The sequence below is a fragment of the Melanerpes formicivorus genome, unplaced genomic scaffold (genome assembly GCF_026170545.1).
Source record: "Melanerpes formicivorus ecotype bairdi unplaced genomic scaffold, bMelFor1.0.p_v2 SCAF_28, whole genome shotgun sequence".
Taxonomy (NCBI): domain Eukaryota; kingdom Metazoa; phylum Chordata; class Aves; order Piciformes; family Picidae; genus Melanerpes; species Melanerpes formicivorus.
The window spans coordinates 7,906,468-7,920,018 of NW_027142380.1; the positions used below are offsets into that span (position 1 = coordinate 7,906,468).

At 40.0% G+C, this 13,551-nt stretch overlaps 1 protein-coding gene across 1 annotated transcript in view; it reads left to right on the forward strand.

The window, feature by feature from the left end:
• Nucleotides 1-13,551, forward strand: part of PPP4R2 (protein phosphatase 4 regulatory subunit 2) — a 31,880-nt gene that overhangs the window by 5,689 nt on the left and 12,640 nt on the right. The window lies entirely within an intron of this gene.

Genomic DNA, 13,551 nt, shown 5'->3' on the forward strand with positions numbered 1-13,551 from the left:
TCCACCATAGCTGCCTGTTTTCCAGACATGCTTCCTCAGCTTCCTGCCTAGGTTGTGTGCTGCAGCTCTGTTAACCATCTTAGCAGCCTTCTGCTCTCTTTTGTGTTGCATGACTGCAAACCAGACACAGCCTTGTGGTGAGGAACTGATAAGTGCTGGGTAGAGGGGTAAAATGGCTTTCCCTGATACTGCAAATGTAAGCCACGTGCAGGCAGCCTGTGTCACAGCAAGGGCACACTGACAGATGTTCAGCTTCCTGGCTACCAGCGCAGGTACTGGCCCCAGTATTGACTCTGGGCAGCATTGTTTGTAACTGGTTGCAATTAGACTTTGGACCCTGTTGACCACCGCCACTGCTGTGCTGGTCTGATGGTCCACAGAGTCTCTGTAAGTATTCAGTCTTGGCTACAAAGATGCTGCGGAAGACCTTGCTGTATGTCTTGCTAAAATTGAGTCAACAGGGTGCATTGGTCTTCCCTCATCCACAGTCAGGTAGAACAGGGACAGTTTGCTTTTAGTAAATTATATAACTGTAAAGGTAAGTTACATAACTGTAATTCTGTCAGATAATGGCAAAACTGGTTTCTGACCCTTTTGATACTGTTCCATGTAGCAGTAAACTTTTCATCCTTCCAGCATTTTTAGAACAATTTCTTGGTTCACTTCAGCCTTTATATTATTTTGTTACAGCAGTGAAATATTTTTGCCAGCTGTGGAGAAGTTGTGAGTTGAGATGGTAGCACCGTCCAGGACAAAAAGCTCCCATTTGTAGCTTTAGTGTGTTGGTGATGTATGCCGAGCTCTTGTACAGTAATTTCCTCTTTTGTTCCAGACATGGAGATATTTGTAGCCATATGTCCTTTAGCTCATTTTACATGCTTAAAGTTAAGTCTGCTCTTTTTCTGTGAAATATGTGCTCTGGTTTTGTTTAACAAGCAGTTTTGTTGTTTCCATTAGCTGGAAATCTTCCAAACTGTTGGGGGAATGTAGTTCCTTATGACTTCTTAAAAAATTGAAATAAAACAATTCCCAAATTCCTGCCATAATAAACAGGATAGTACTTTTAAAAAGTAGTCTGCATACCTTTGTTAGTGGAGGCCTCTTCCATTTCCATGTTCATGGTGAAGCAAGAGATCTGAGTAAACTTCCTTGCATTGTTTCCTACTATTATTCCTCACTAACTCAGTTCCATTAAGTGGTTGGAATTAGTCCCCACTAATTCCCATTCTACTGACACTGTGGTTTCTATCTCATAATCCACTGATGCCTCCAAAGAACAGGAATCTCATTTGAAAAGCCTGCTGGTTTATCTTTTCAAAGGTAGTTTGGCTTCCTTGCTCTCTTACATATATTATAAACAATTATGTCTCAAATGTGCAGTTGTTGTACTTCAGAGGAACCAGCTGTGAGACAGATGAAATCTCTTGCTCTTTTGGGAAACCCAGGATGTTTAGTGCTTTATTTTAAACACTGCCACTTCTTATCTGTTGGGAGTGGGATTTGCAATGTACAAGTCAAAACCTTAATTACCATCATAAAATGATGATCCTAATAACCTTTAGTCTCTCTATAAAATGCACGTGTAAGGAAAGCCAAAAGGCAGCTCCTCATGGCAGTGCTAACTTTTCAGTATAATGAGACTATTCTAACGACACGCAGACATAGGTGAGTACATCTTTCTTCCCTGCTAGTCATCCTGCAGTTAGTTCACTCTTACTTTGCACAGAACTCCACCACATCAGTTATTCTTTACCAGTTAATAGAGTTGTGTGTGCTTCTGATGATCACCTTTAGTAGTATTCTGTTGGCGTTCCTCTACTCTTCAAGCTCAGTTCTCATGCGTTGCCTAATTGGATTTGTTCTCATCCACAGAGTTTCTCTCATGTCTTACCTTTACCACTTGGTAATGTTTCTCCACAGCTACAGTGGCTGCCTCATTATTACCTCTGTCTTTTCTGGGGGGTCTGAAGCCTCTTGTTCCAAGGTGGCTTTGCTCATTACTGTTTCATTTGAAGTACTTTCCCAGACATTTGGGCGGTGTTCTGCTCTTAATTTCACTTCACAGTAGCCAGGATATTTTCCTGATTTTACCTTGTAACCAATGAGTTTTACTCCCTGCCTACAAGTTTTGGAAAGTTTGATGCTTGATGCCGCATGGTATGGAGGAAGGAGCCAGGCAATATATAGGTGCATGTAGAGTTTAGAGGACAAAGCAGGGTGGTTGATTTGGGGGGTGGTGGAGTATCAGGTTTGTGGATAAACCAGACTGACTGCTTTTCCCCACGGCTGGTACATATTTTCCCAAAGCTGGTCTCAGTTTTAGAAATACTGCTACCAGGAGATGGTTACAAGCTTTCCATGGTGGCTACACTTGATGAGTCTGTGCTCAGAAGTGGTAAGGGAGTGCAATGACACAGAAACACCTAATGGCTGTATATGGGGGCGCTGAGATAGGGTACGTTTGTTAGGCCAAGGTTGCTATGTGTTAGCTGAACTGTCTTGTGTAGAAGCCAGTAGGGTGGCTTTTGTTCCATTTTTGAAGGATTTGGTAACAGAAGTACAATTGACCTGCTCCTGACAGGACTGCTTTCAGACCTGAGTGAGCCTGTGTTTCTGTGGGACAGTGCATGAACTAGCAAGTACAGGAATGAAGTGCAAGGTAAATTCAGACACAAAGATAGTTGCACAGGGTGCATTTTCTTCAGTTTGGTTTCTCAGATTTATTGCTATAGTAAGGATTTGAGAGTATTATTTCAGTCTGGTCTGCTGCTCCTCTGAGGTGATCTGGTCATTTAACAGTGATAGCTACACTTACTAGATGAGTTACAGCATTTCTTCTTTGCTTATTGTCTGTGCAAACTGGTGGTATACCTGAAGTGAATTCAGTGTCCTATAGTAGTAGATAGGTGGAATTTAGTTTGCATATGGAAGAGGTGATATAAATATGTATGCAGTTATCCAAATGGTGATTTTTTTTTTTTTTTTAAATTACTTGGAGTTATTTTTCTATTAGTGGCTCCTACAGAGGTAGTAATTTTAATTTGCTGTAATTTCAGGAAGACCTTTATGCCCTAAGTGAGACATATTTAATACTTAAATTTTGACTCCTAAGCTTCTTGGCTTGTTGAGAAAGTGTCACATATTTAATGTTTGTGTGTTCTGCCTGCCAGCTCCTGAGTGCTGGAGAGTTATCCTCTGCCTTTATGTGACGGATTATTTTTCTATGCAGTATCTATTGAATAGGATATTCTCTGTACTGTGCCTTGGAATTCCTGCAGAATCTCCATTTCACAGTGCACAGCATCATTCTTGAAAGGTACTTCAGCGAACATTAATCTGTCCAGACAAATTATGTCTGGAATAGAAATAAGTAAAAATTAAGAATAATCAACAGAATTGTTCAAGTTGAAATAAATATTGATTTTCTAAGTGTCAACAAAATGGTCAATCAAGTTACAAGCACAGCTGGACTATGTAAGTGGTTTCTGGGAAGTGTTTTGACACAGATAATGTTTATCTGCTGTCAGTGATCTGTTTGGCTAGGGCTATTCAGAGGCAGCTACAGTTATCTTTGATAAAGCAGATGAAAAGAAATGTTCTCCTTCCTCCTGAACCTTTTTTTTTGTGCTAGCTGTTTAAGTGACATTGACAATTCTAAGGCTGATGTGAATGTCCTGCATTCAGGGTTCAAAGATGAAAAAGGAAATTTCAAGAAGATGGTCCATGAAATCATACCTCTTTAAAATAATGAATCCTGGTGTAGTTTGTCATAGCAATAACTGCAACAGAGTCTCACAGTGTGATGCAGAAATGTGTAGTAATCCAGTCCCTACTTGAAGATACCGTCTACAAAAATGAGGCAGATGTGGGCTGAGAAAACAGTTTCTGTACACAGTGATTACTGAGTGTTCCAAGCAATTCTGTGTTTAATACTTCCTGCATAACCTAAGTATAATTTAGAAGATCATAAATCAGATTAAAAGAGGACCCAAAACTCAAATTATTTTAAGCTAATGTAACACAATGGATGCTGCTAAATTTAACACAAAGGTAAAGGTAGAGATTTCACAGAATATTAATAATTATTCAGAACTAGAGAAATAAAATTGGAGTAAAGTATCCTGGGAAATGTATGACAAGAGGAAGGTACTATGGTCTGCATCTATTGTGGTGTAAGTTTGGTGTGTTCCCTGAACTAGTGAATTGTCTGCATTATAGGAAAAGAAAAAAGGTAACAAAATTGTAAATAAATGTAGTTGATATTGGTCATATGGGAGGACTTAGCAGGTATTTAGTGCTTACCCAAAAGTCTGTGTTTGCAGAACTTGGAGAGCTTTGTAGTCGGTGAGTGCTTTATGGGAATGTCAGTATCTGGGGTGATCGTTCTACCTGCAGTAACACTTGATGTTTATAAGAAGTGTTATTGAATATGTGCATAAATGAGATCATATGAAGAATAAGAAATCAGAGGAAGAATTTACATAGTGGTATACAATGCGGAAGAACAGGTGGAATAGTTCAGGCAATACACCAGTTTATTCTTATCAGCCAAAGGTAACTTCAATAAATTTTCAACTGGAAGAAGGAAAGTGCATTAAAATGCCATCTACTTCTACTTCTCTCTTGATAGGTAAGCCACTACCAGCGGTTTGTGGAAGTTTTGAAGGTGTTCAGTTATTTTGTGTATTGCTTTCAGCTCTGCTCTAAGGAATTTAATTCTTGAATGAAGAATCTATTGCAATCTTGTTCTTTTGTTCTGTGGTCAGTTTTAGTCTTTAAAATAAAAGAAAATGGAAGGTTCTTGAGTTTGTAGTTAGAGAACTGCAGTAAGAAATGCTCTTTGAAAAACTCGAGCCCTAGTTCAGAGTTCTTGTTCTGTGGAACAGCTGTGTTCTGTTGGAGTCAGCTGAATATTTATCAGCAGAGATCAGAATTAGTCCCTTGATGATTACAGATACTCCTTTAATGTCTTCATCAGCTGCCGGTTTCCATAACTAAGTCTTAATCTTTGTTGTTCCTGGCAATAGCAGTAGTAATTTGCAAGTAGTAGAGAGGTGAACACTTGTACTACCAAAGCAGATGTAGTTCTAATGTATTGCAGTTTCCGCGGTTCTGGAATGAGCTCATCATGCTCACAAGTAGGAGAGCAAAGTCTCAATTTAAGCTGACAACAATCAGTGAGCAAAGATGGAAAAGCACCTTCTGTGCTTGTGGGAAATACCAGTTTTTCCTCTTTTGAGCTCTTCAGTATATTTTTAATTAAAGTGAAAGGTAACATCAGGTCAAATCCTACTGAAGATAAAATGTGAGTGTTTTAATTTTACATGAGTTATCAGGTGAAAGTGAACAGGGTGCTCCCCCAGGAAGAGTGCTTGCCAGAGAGTTCTCTTAGCAGCAGCTCACAGCAGAGCACAGTGGTCCAGTAAACTCACTGTGCTGGGTCACCCCGAGTTTAAAACTCCCTGCTCATTCAGAAACACTGATAAAGAATCTAGCACTTGATTATGGCTTGAAGGGTTTGCCTGCTTGCCAGAAGCATTTAAGAAACTCTTCATTGATGCACAGGGGACTTTCCTGTGTAAATCTGTTGTCCTAGTTTGGAATTTCCCTTGTTAATTTGCACCGTGTGGATGGCGAAAATGGCAGCAGTGTGGAGGAGAATGACACTTTGCATCAACATAGTGATTATGAAAATAAAGCACAGGAAGTTGGAAAAAAACCTGTTTAAAATTAAAAGTAAGATACATAGTTTTATCTGGTATGTGAGTCCATCTGCTTAAAGAACAGCTCTGTTCTCTGCAAGTCACATTACACATGCTACTCTTCCTCACCTGTAGCATTAATTTTGTGGTTAGATTAGTGATCTGCCTCACCTCCCTGTGTGTGGGATCACAGAAGTGTGTGGGTGCAGCAGAGCAGGCTTGCCCCTCTTAGTGTAGACCAGGTATAAGATTAGGGATGTGGTGGGGCAGCGTCTTTCTTCTCTGCACTGTGATGAAATCCCTGCTGAACCACAGTGCAGTTAATCTTCTTGTCAGTTGAGTTTCTTCTCCAGAGTTTTAAGGGATAATTTCTGAAAAAATGGAAAGCCATTTCTCTACCACTGAGCACTCCTTGTTAAGCAATCTTTATGTAGTAGATACAGAACTACTAATTCCTGTACTAAGTGTTAAATGGCAGCAGGGTGGGGTTTGTGTTTTACAAGCAGATCTTAGCAATGTTTTTAGCTTGCTCACCCCCTTCTATGTAACTGTGCTTCCAGGTATCCTTGTTTATGCCAAATCAATATGTGAAATTAGAACATGATTAAAACAAAGCAACAACAACAAAATAAGAGTCAGCTCTGCCTACTGTCTTTTCATCCCAAAGACCAAAGATAACTGAGGAAGGAGATGAATGAGAGGAAAAGAGTGGCCTTAGTCTCCTTTCCCTCAGAGGACTGCAATCCATCAATTCCTGTGCCCAGCTTTAGCGGGACAGGACATCTTGGCCACATGCTGTGGTTGCTGTGCTGCTGACAGGGAGTGGGACAGTCAGTCCTGGGCAGGCTCCCGACACTCGCTCACTCCCTGGTGCTGCCCTTTCTGCAGTCTGGGCGAAGGGGACCACCCTGGGATTTCTCATGCTGGAGATAAATGAACTCTGTGCTCTCTAGGGGCATAGAATGGGCTCTGAGGGATTTGAGAGGTGGCATATTCCATGTAGTCTACAGTATTCCTGTTTGGATACATTGAGGCTGGGGAAGAGCACACTGGAAACTAGCACACTGGTTTGCCATCTTGTACACGGGTTTGAACTGGATATGTGGTTGCTGAGTGCACTTCTTTTTCTACACCTTTTCACTTCTCAAGTAACTTTGGAGATCCCATTGTTAAACTGCAGTAGTAAGGGAATTAACTTGTTTTGAATGAAACTTTTAATATTTGCTTCTGACAGTCTGGGGAAATTACTGTATTTTAGAGTGTATCTTCATCTGCTATGAGCTCCAGAGTAAGGCATAAAAGAGAAGAAACAGTTATTAAAGTTGGCAAGTTATTGCACTTAAACACCTGTTTCCTACTAGCAAGCCCCTGTGGGGGTGTAATGAATGTCAGTATTTGGGGGGGAGGTCATGTAAGTGATGCTTATTTCTTGTTATGTGTTAAGTGCCTCTGAGATTGTCCTCTGGTTCTTTCCTTCTGTGTTCTGAGAACTTTACCTTAAAATCAGTTCAGCTAATATGAAGTGTTGGCATCATAGATCCACTATTTTATGCTTTTATTTTTAATTCCTGCTTGTCAGAAAGCTAATAGTAGGTGAAGGGTGGAGAGGGAAGTGCTTCCTTCTTGTACTAAGTTCTGATGTTCTTTTATGGCCTCTTCAACGAACAATCCGTAGTAGATCTCCTTTGTTTCTCTTTTCATTTTATGTTCTTTGTGGTATACAGCATCTTTCCAAAATAGATGGCATCCCCTCTGAATTTAAACAGTAATTTTGTAATGAACTTAAACACTGTGCAATCTGAAGACAGACATCCTACCAGGACTCCTGGGACTCTTTAATGTTTTAAGTACATAGCTAGGTCTCTAGAAGCTTAACACCCCTTCTATATAATGTTTTTCTTAATTAAAACTGTAATCTGTGAAGCAATTCCAGAAAGATTTACAAAATAATTGCAGGACCTTCTTTTCCAGGAGGTAGCCTTATTTCAAAACCCTCTAAATTCCTGTTCTTCAGCTAATTTTAGGTTTTGTCTTGCTTACTTTCCTTGGGTCTTACTGAAATTGGTAACTTCAAACCTTGTAGAGTTTGTCTAAAGTGTGTGAGTTGTATGTACTAACATCTGATATTTTAATACAGTTGCTGAAAAGGGAGATAGGTAACTTAACTTTGTCTTCTGCACTTGTGGAGTCTTGCAGTCTAATCTGCACTTAATGTCCACGCCATGGTGGGAGTTATTGTGCTCTAACAAGGCCTTCCAGTGTGTACTGGATACATGAGAAAGAAAGTAGTTGTTCAACATGAATAGTTTTTCTTAAAAACACTAGGGAGGGCACTGTGTGGGGGAGGTAGAGATGTTGCCATTACATCTGTGTAACCTTTCCTTACTCCACTTCTCTGAAAGTTAATGTTTTGCTGTGATTCTCCAGAGTTCAAGACTTTCAGTTTCAGGTTGCTTTTCACTATTACTACTGTTTATTGGCTTTTAATGTTTGTCTAGTCATGCCCAGACAGCTTCATTAAATGTTTCTGGCTTTGTGCTCTCTTTGAAATTTCAAGCCTCCCAAAGTGAATATAGCAGCTGGCAAAACTATCAAATATAAAAACTTGTCCAATGGTCAAAACAAAATACCAATTAATTCTGGCACAAAAACTATCTTCATAGTGCAAGCTATTGACAGAGGGTGCTTCTCTTTCGAAATAAGCAATGTGGTCAGGGAGAAGCTGCTTTCTCAGTTTCATCAGTACAAACATTTTGAGTAAGCAGGAAATACGGGAACAGGGAAGAGTCTTTTGCACTCTGGGAATGATAGGATTAGATTATTTCCATGTAAAATGCAATTTTGGTTTTGATGTGTGTGCTTGGGAAGATGAATTCTGTGCAAATCCTGCTAGTAGAGAAGCAATAGTACCTTGCAAGGAACTTTATGCTAGTAATTCTTCCTTTAAATCAAAGCATAGCATCAGATAATTTAAACTGCTTCCTGTCTCAGGTGACTTCTGTCCCTTTGCTGTTATCAAATGGAATTGGTGCATTTCTAAACTGGGCTGATGGTGCTTGGCTTGACCCGTAGTCATGGATTAGTTCCAACTGAAAATCATGTAGCTCAAGTCCAGGTGTGAAATAGTTTGCTTTTATTAGAGAACAGAGCTAGTGAGGATTGTGTTCTTCCTTTTTCTGCTCTGGCAATGCTAGATTGTCTTTTGTCTAAATTTTTATTTTTAATTCTTTCTTCCCTGTGCAATGAAAATATTTTTGCTACCTTATCAACCTTCAGTAAATAAGCATATTGTTGTTGTACTGACTGCAGAATTTCCTTGCACTCCTTTGCCTCTCATCACAGGGCTTAAATTTCTTGTCTTTGCTTAATAATTCTGACCCTTTTCTGGGTTTTGTGCTTGTGAGGGGGGAAATTATTGTTTTACTTTTCATTCATTCATGTGTGGTGGTTTTGGTCTGGGGTTTTGTGTTGTAGGGGTGGTGGTGGCAGCATGCTGGTTAGTGTTGTGTGGTTGGTGCAGTGGTGGTGGTTCTTGTTTTGGTTTTAGTAATATTTTTTGTTCCTTGGTGATGGGGTTGTGTGTGTGTGTGTTCAGGTTTTTTGGTTGTTGATTCTTTGTTTTGTTTGAATAGTCTCATTTGGAAAAGACCTGTTGTGAAAGATGCTTTAGGTACACACAAAATGTATATAATTTCCAAGTTGTCATTCTCTAGAATGAAAGTGTACTGAGCTGAATCATCTTAGGATCAACTGATTTTCTAAGTATTTCCTGAAGATACTTTTACAGAACTTATGGCTGTGAAAGAGCTCTCAGTTGGTAGTGCAGATTCAGAAGCTGGTGTTGTGGACAGAAAAAGCATAGTTTTAGAACTAAGCATGCCTTTAGAAAAGGCTGATTATGAACAATGCTGAGTGGGAAGAGAAGTATTTATAAACAAGACTGCTCAGGAGAAAAGCATGAATAGTATTTTCTCCATGGACTTGCTTCAGTTTGGTTTCTTTATAGAGATGAAAGTGTTTGTCAGTTATTTTCCAGTTTATAAAACTTAATGAGGTTGTACATAAAGCTGTGTTGAGGTTTTCTACTTTTATTTGGCTCTTGATTTAACTGCAGAGGGTATTGACCATACTTTGCTCATTTTCAGTGTTACAATTTTGTATCAAAGCAACTAAAATAGCTAGTTTTGCATCCTAATGCCAGTGTTGTTCTCGGGGAGATTGTGATATGTGTGGAAGATTTTTCTTTTCCTGAAAAGAGATGTTTGCCATTTGTTTCTCTTCATTGCTGTTACTGGCTTTCTAAGCGAGCAGTCTTTTAGTGTAGGCTCCTAACTTAACATTTCTAGAGAGGTACGTGTGGGTCATTTGGATAATCAGCAGATAAGCCTTTTTAATTTTTGTGCTGTAGTAAACCACTCTACCTGTCATGTATGAATGGATTTTCTCTATGGACGAGTTACAAATGAATTGCAAGAGTTTGGCTGAAACCAACTTCATGCCATTTTCATGGACTGGTAAAACAGGAAAGGCAACTTTCTTCCTGAGACAGTTTTGATTGCTTCTGCTGAAGTAAATTGGAATTAAGAGAATCTTTCTGTCCCTCCAGCAGTGACTTTTTAATTTTTTTTTTTTTTTTTTTCCTGTCAGGAGAAAGTTAATTGTTGTAACAATTCTTTTTTTTTCCTGATGCTTGTCAGTTTTGTGGACTGATTGAAGTGTCATCTTTTCTAACCAGTTTCAGAGCAGCTCAAACTTAGCAGTACATTGTCAGAAGTGTAGATAAGTTTCTTTAACAGATACAATGTTGCTTGAAGTAAGATTCTGTTATATAAATTCTTTTATTGATCCACCTGTGTGTGTGTATTACATTTCTATTCTGAGGGCTTGTTCAGAGTTAGCTTAAACTGAAGGCACAGTACACAGCTGTCTAGGAGGCAAACTGTCAGTGTCTGATAGTGTGATAGTAGGTCCTGCTGTTGCTGGTGATTGGACTGGCTTTTGAGAGAAAAGGGAGCACTTGTATAGCTGAATGAGAGCAGAAGGAGCAGAAACCTGCTTTCCAGAGCTGCTCTCCCTTTTAAATTATTTTCTTCTTCCTGTAGGATTGTGGTTCTGCCTGCTTCCTAGCAGCCTGGCAGGCACAGAATGAGAAGTATATGAGATAAGAAAGAGGAAGAGGGACTGCTGCTTAATGGGTTGGTAGGAAAAACAGGAAGGAGGTAACTGAAGGATGGTGTGCTGAAGAGGGAGATTCTTCATCTCGGGGTAATGTTGGAAAGTCAGGCCTAAAAGAAGCAAATGTATTTAGACACCAGAGACCTTCCTCCTTCTTCCTGCCTTCCAGGAATCTGCTGTGTTGCCACTGCAGGACTAAATTTTCCCTACGCTGTTGGAGAGTTTGGAGCTGACTCAGTCTTCTGTGGTGCAAATATTTCCTGTTGTGTGGCTGCAGTTCCCACATAACTTAGTGGTACTGGGATAAAACTGTTCATCTACTAGTTGTAGAGACTGAAAGTGCTTCAAGACCCTCTAAATGGGATCATGTTTTAATGTCTAAATTGCAACACAGGTCAGGAGAAAATGCTCTTGAAGCACAAGACAGCTCTGTGACTTTGAAGCAGTTATCTGTGATGGCAATGTGAACGTACCACTTACCTTCAGCCATTTGGCTTTCAAGCTGCTAGCAGCACAGCCATAGCAGTAGGGGATTCAGTAGTGCTGGGAAAAAACCCTGCTTGAGCTCCTGAGTTTGTCTGACCAGCCTGGCCTGAGCTCCTGCCACTGTGGTTACACTGCTTCTAGCAACAGCTGGTTTAGTTGATGTTAACCCGGCCTCACTCCATCTGGGCTGGCTGTAGTCAGGCTTGTGTCTGCGGGATGAGTTTATCCTTGGACTCTGCTGCTTTTGGTTATGAGTTGGACTGCATCACCTGCTCAGCAGTCATTCATTAAGTGTTTGAAATACAGGATGAAGGATGCTTTTTATGTCAGTATTGCAGATAGAAGTTCATTTTATAATCAAAGAAACCTAATTAAATGCTAGGGGTTTAAGATAAGACAGTTTTCTAGATTTATAGGAGGGAAAAGTGTTACATTTTTTGCTTTCTTCAGCACTGTAAGGAGCTGGTGGGTGCCACTCTAAGGCACTAGATTGCCATTTTAAACTGGCAGCAGAACACTCACAGGTAATAGTCTGAAAAAATAAGTTTTAGTATGTAGGAAGAAATAATAATGAAAGCAAAGAACAGTTCAACTTCTGAAGTGTGGGGTTATCAAAGAATGCTGAGTATAGTAGTGGAATTTCCTTTCATGAGGGAAGTGAGGCTCTTGGGATGCTCTGTGGGGAGTAATCTCACTCTGGCATAGGGTTATTTCCTGGGTCTTTTCTGTCTTTTGTGATGTGCTTATGTATTAAATCTGATTTGTTGCGAAAGCTTTGGTCTCACTGTAATAGCACTGCAGAGTTGGGTAGTTTTAATGCTTGTGGTAGTAATGCTTATTAATGTGCATTGGAAACATGATGGTATTTTACTTTGGCTGGATAATGCTTACTGAAGCAATAGTGCAGTGAGACTCACTGATGCTCTTTAACCTTTTTGTGCCATTCCATTTTAGGACCTTGTTTCTTTTTCTCCTTGTTTCCGGTTTTATTATTCATTAGGTCCTGTGTTCTCCTCTGTTGTGAAGTGCTTAATGGTTTATTAGAAAGGAGAAGGGAGGTTTACTTTCCTCCTTGGATTTCCCCAATTCTTGCAAATCTGTGACTCCTAATAAGACAGGAGTTATGTATTTTAGCTAAGGTTTACCTACAGAGATTCACTCTTTCCCCTCTTTGTCTCTTGATTATTTCTTTGAGACCACAGTAACAGTTAAGGCAACAGTAACCTGTCACTGCTTTCCTGGTGACAGGAAGCTAGCATGATTCCAGTAGCCTGGTGTTTTGTATGTGGTGTAGTACTGCTGCTGGAGAACAGCATGCAGAACACAAACATCATTGCTTTACTGGGGAGCCGCCAGGTGAAGTTCACAGCACAAACAGTTGTATCAGTCTGGCAGAAGGTCAGTTGTTATGTAGAGTGGAAAACATTGAGGGCTGTTTAAGTGAGCACTACTAGCAAAGACAGCCTGGAGAAACACAGCCTGTGGCTAAATCATATTTCTTTCAGCAGGAGCTGAAGAGCTGTCTAGGGCTTGGGATTTTATGCTTGTTTGATTTGAGCCTGTGTTCATTCTAGATTGCATGTGTCAGAGAAAAACGTCAAAGATAATTTTCTCTATTGGTTTCTTATTTCTCCCAGTGTTTTCTTTCTCCACTAGCCTCTCTATCCTGTAGATGTAAAAACTTCTGCATCATCATGAATAGAACAAAATTGATAGTAACTGAGCTAAATCCACTGCTTTCAAGTTGCTCCCCATGCTACCAACAAATGTACCAGCCAGAGGAGGCCCCAAACTACTTCTGTGATTGTTGTGTGAGGCAGTTGGTGTAGAAGGGCTTGCTCAGCAGTCTCCCACCTTCTCCACTGCATGCAGTGAGACACATGCTTTCTTGAACATTTCACTACAGAGAGTTCTGTAAATGATAGAACTAAATTGTAAGGCAGAAGATGTTAGAAGATTACTTACTGCTGTGGGAGTGTTTTTCAGGAGTCAAAGTTGTTTTGCTCAAATATTCACCAGCCAAGTGCTAGCTGGCTACAAAATGCACTGGCCTTTTGGAGAAGTTAAATGCTTTCAAGGGGCATGGACACTTGAGCAGTTAAATACAAAAGGCCTTTCAGTAAGGGTTTGCAACGGAAGCAGATAACGCTGTGTACAATTCCTGTGTGGTTCCAGACTTGAAACATGT